General features: G+C 44.7%; 1 long non-coding RNA gene across 1 annotated transcript; it reads left to right on the top strand.

Moving 5' to 3' along the window:
* The first annotated feature begins 806 nt into the window (after positions 1-806).
* Positions 807-3,637, top strand: LOC145522763 (uncharacterized). Its single transcript, XR_014066154.1, has 3 exons — positions 807-881; positions 1,068-1,262; positions 2,854-3,637. It is a non-coding gene; the product is annotated as an uncharacterized LOC145522763 (long non-coding RNA).
* The last annotated feature ends 1,428 nt before the right edge of the window (positions 3,638-5,065 follow it).

The following is a 5,065-nucleotide window of genomic DNA, read 5'->3' as shown; positions in this document are numbered from 1 at the left end:
TACTTAGAGTAGTCAACCTCAGAGACTGGAAAGCAGAATGGTGGTTGTCAGGGGCTGGAAGAAGGGGGTGACAGGGAGTTGATGTTTAAGGGGTAAGGAGTTTCAGTTCCAAAAGAGGAGGAAGTTCTGGAGACCTGTGGCACAGCAATGTAGACTACTGCTGATGTGTACATTTAAATGGTTAACATGGTCAATTTTACATGGTCTTTAAGCCACAATTAAAAATAAGTAAATAAAAATAAAAGAACCCAAGTCAAACAGGGGTTGATCCAACGCTAGGTTGGAAATCTGAGAAGATGCAGCCAGGAGCACCCCTCCCCCTCCCCACAGTCTCACCCAGCAGAAAGAAAACAAATTTCTAGCAACCACCAAGGCAGCCTCAAAGGGGAAGGGAAGTCACAAGGCGCACTGTGGAGGAGGTGGACGGGAGTGTGCTCACGGGATGCTTGAGAGAATGTATGCGTTAACAGTCTGTTATGTGGGTTGAAGGCCAGCTGAAGTATCTCCTTCCCAGGCACCAAACTGCAGACATCAGATCGGTGCTGGTAGACCCTCATCTAATGAGTGTCTGGATTCCTGGTTCCTTGTTCTGTGCAAGCCTGGGGTGCAAGACCAGGGCTCCTCAACACACTTCCAGGGCCCGAGTTCCCCCTAGCAGCTACCTGGAGAGCCCCAGACAGTTGGCAGCTAGATGGCACCCCCTAATGACTGCACTGTTTCTGTCTCCAAGAAGCTACAGCCCTCAAAAGTGGGCATTATGACCTGGCTTTGGCAGAGCCAGTGCCCTGGCCAGGTGGGAGCAGAGTGGACCCACCCAGAAGACAAGCAGTGAAGACATTTCTGAGCCCTTGGGCAAACAGCCTTGGCATAAGCTTGCAGAGGTGAGCCTGTCAGGGTAGCCAGGGGCTGGAGATGGAAGCCAAGCCCCATCACCAAGAGCCTTGGCTCTACCACTTAAGAAGGAAATGTTTCGTGAACTCATGATAGATGACAGACACTTGACTCAGCTGGTCTTAGTTAGACCTCCTAACACTCTAACAGGTGGGTGCCGATGCTCTATCTCACAGAAATGGAGACAAAGGCTCTGAGAGGTTGACAGTCATACAGTCAAGGGGGCACAGAGGAGGGATTGGAAATCAAGTCTGCCTCTGAGGTCCCAGCACCACGGTCTCCCATTCCCCACCTTGAACCTGGGCAACCAGCCGCCATGGCCATCCAGGGCTTCAACACGGTGACTTCACCAACTTGGCTTCTCTGACCAGGTAAGGTTCAGCTCAGGAAGAGCATCTTCCAACCACTGAGCAGTAGAAAGTGTCAAGGTGAGAGGGTGGCTTCCAGGCTCTCTAAAACCTGCTTCCTAACTCTCTACCTTTCCCAAAGGCCTGCCGGTTTCCTAACCTTTTCTTCCTGCCTTTCTAGCCTCAGATTCCCCCACCCCCCAACCCCTCCACCCCCCAACCCCTGGTCTTAGGAGAAAAATGACCCACACATTGCCTCCTGGCCTGTGTCTTTTCTGCTCTAGCTCTGAGGTTTTACAATCCGCCCTCTTTTCTTCCCTTCTCCAGCCTCTCCTAACCACCCTGGGATCCTGCTCCATTTTCCTACCAGGAACATATCTATCTTCCTCCATCTCTCATTTTCACAGAAGGTAAACACAAAACAAAACAGCACTACAAACAGAAAGGGAGGATTCTTGGGCTGGAATCCTCCCAAGGGTGGGCTCAGCTTGGGGGAGGAGACATTCCTGGTTGGGGGCAGGGAGTCAAGGGTTATCTCTGAGCTGATTGCACTTAAAACTGGCTGCCTCACTTCAAAGGGGCTTTTAGTGGTAGTTGTGGGTTCTGGCAATCAGAGCCTGTCCCCCGAGCACGCAGAAAACCTGTGAGAAGGAACAGAGCCAGAGGCCCTGCCACACCAGACCCTGCAGGTCCCAGGCATGGGACTCAGGCTTTTGGGACAGAATTCAGAGCTATTTCCAGTCATAGCTGGGAATCTGGCCTCTACTCAGGGTGGCCTCTTTTGTGACAAAGGGAAAAACTGAGGCAGAGGACAGGTGGGACCTAGTGCTGGTACCTAGGCTAGACATGTAGTACAGGAGCAATGAGGAGACCCCCTGAGACCCCTGGACCTGTCTCTCTGCTCCCCCCACCACCAAGGTGCTTGCCTCCTTTGCAGGCTCTTTCCTCACCACCTGCAACGACAGTGCTCAACAGAAAGGGGACCAGGGGGACCCAGAATCCAGCAGGCAGACAAGCAGCACATATAGTGCTTCACACAGGCTTCCTCAGGACCTGTGCTTTGGGTCCATTCTCTAGGATAAATTAGAAAGAATAGGGACTTCCCTGGCTGTCCAGTGCTTAAGACTTCACCTTTCAGTGCAGGGGGTATGGGTTTGAATCCGGGTCAGGGGGCGGAGATCCCACATGCCTTGTGGCCAAAAAACCAAAATGTAAAACTGAAGCAATATTGTAACAAATTCAAGAAAGACTTTTAAAATGGTCCCCATCAAAAAATTCTTTTTAAAAAATTAAAATAATAATTGATGGCCTTTACACTGAGCACTTATACCAAGGATTTTGCATACATTTTCACCTTTAATCCTCCTAGCCACCCAGTAAGGCAGGTGTTACACATCTAAAAATGAGGAAAATGTCTCAACATCACTAATCATTGGGGAAATACTCATCAAAACCACAACATACCACTTCACACCCTTAGGATGGCTACTATCAAAACACAACAGAAAATAAGTGTTGGTAAGAATACAGAGAAATTGGAACACTTAGGCGCCATTGGTGGGAACATGAAATGGTACAGCCACTAAAGAAAACAATATTGTGGTTCCTCAAACAGCTGAAAATGGAATTACCATAGATCCAGCAATCCCACTACTGGGCATATACCCAAAAGAATGGAAAGCAGAGTCTTGAAGAGATATTTGGATAGCCATGTTCATAGTGGCATTAACAAGAGTCAAGAGGTTGAAGCAACCCAAATGTCCATCAACAGACGAATGGATAAATAATGGTGTACACATACAATAGAATATTATTCAGCCATCAAAAAGAAGAAAATCCTGACAACTGCTACAATAGTCACAAAAAAGATAAACACTGTTGGGCAATTAATCCATGACAAAGGAGGAAAGAATCAGTTCAGTTCAGTTCAGTAGCTCAGTCATGTCCGACTCTTTGTGAAAGGATATACAAGTGGAAAAGACAATCTCTTCAACAAGTGGTGCTGAGGAAACTGGACAGCTACATGTAAAACAATGAGATTAGAACATTTCCTCACACTATATACAAAAATTAACTCAAAGTGGATTAAAGACCTAAACATAAGACCTGAAGCCATAAAACTCCTAGGAGAGAACATAGGCAAAACATTCTTTGACATAAATTGCAGAAATATTTTTTTGATCTGTCCCTTAAGGCAAAACAAATAAAAGCAAAAATAAACAAATAGGACCTAATTAAATTTAAAAACCTTATGCATGGCAAAGGAAATCATTGACCAAAAAAACAAAAAAACAACCTACAGAATGGGAGAAAATATTTGCAGGTGATATGACCACCATGGGGTTAACATCCAAAACTCTATAAACAGCTCATACAACTCAATATCAAAAAAAAACAAACAGATAACCCAATCAAAACATGGGCGGAAGACCTAAGCAGAAATGTTTCCAAAGACGTATGGATGGTCAACAGGCACATGGAAAGATGCCCAATATGCCTACTAATTAGAGAAAGGCAAATCAAAACAACAATATTTTACCTCCCAACAGTCAGAATGGCTGTCATCAAAAAACCTACAAATAACAAATTTTGGAGGGGATGTGGAGAAAAGGAACCCTTGTGTACTGTTGATGAGAATGTAAGTTTGACACAGCCACTAATGAAAACAGTAGGGAAGTTTCTCAGACAACTAAAAACTGAACTACCATATGATCCAGCAATTCCACTCCCGGGTATAAATCCAGGAAAAAACACTAATTTGAAAAGAAACATGCAACCCAATGTTCATAGCACCATTTACAATAGTCAAGACATGGAAGCAACCTAAATGTCCATCAACAGATGAACGGATAAAGAAGGTGTGAGATATATATTTATATATACAGGAATTCCTTGACAGTCTAGTGGTTAGGATTCCACACTTCCACTGTCAAAGGCCTGGATTCAATCCCTGGTCAGGGAACTAAGATCTCAGAAGCTACACGGCACAGTCAAAAAACAACACACACACACACACACACACACACACAGGAATATTACTCATAAAAAAAGAACAAACTATTGCCATTTGCAGCAACATGGATGGACCTAGAGAATACTGCATGCTCATGCTCAGTCGTGTCTGACTCTTTGCCACCCCATGGGCTGTGGTCCATCCTCTGTCCATAGGATTATCCCGGCAAGAATACTGGAGTGGGTTGCCATTTCCTCTTTCAGGAGATCTTCTCAACCCAGGGATCAAACCCACGGCTCTTGCATCTCTCGCATTGGCAGGCAGATCCTTTACCACTAGGGCCACTTCGAAAGCCCTTAGACGATATTATGCTTAGTGAAATTAGTCAGACAAAGACAAATATACTCTGAGATGTCACTTATATGTGGAATCTAAAAAATAATCAATATATATGCAAAACAAACAGACTCACAGAAACAAAACTGTGGTTACCAAAGAGGAGAAGGAAAAGGGAGGGACAAATTAAGGACGTGGAATTAAAAGACACAAACTACCAGGTACAAAATAGATAGCAATAAGGATGTATTGTGTAGCAGAAAATAACAGCCACTCTCTTGTAATAACCTTTAATAGAGTATAATCTGTAAAAAGACTGAATCGCTATGCTATGTATCTGAAACTAAAAGAATATTGTAAATCAACTCTTCAATTTTTAAAAAGATAAATATGTTATGATTCCATTTATATGACGTATCTGAAGTAGTCACATTCTCGGAAACAGAAAGCAGAGGGTGGCTGCCAGGGGCGGGGAGAGGAAAGAATGTTCAGTGGGTCCAGAGTCTCAGTTTTACAGGATGAGAAAGTTCTGGAGACA

Source organism: Giraffa tippelskirchi, chromosome 10, assembly GCF_054371585.1.
Source record: "Giraffa tippelskirchi isolate mGirTip1 chromosome 10, T2T-mGirTip1v1.2.pri, whole genome shotgun sequence".
NCBI lineage: Eukaryota > Metazoa > Chordata > Mammalia > Artiodactyla > Giraffidae > Giraffa > Giraffa tippelskirchi.
The sequence above is the reverse complement of the archived record's forward strand: the minus strand, read 5'-3'. Positions and strand labels throughout refer to the sequence as shown.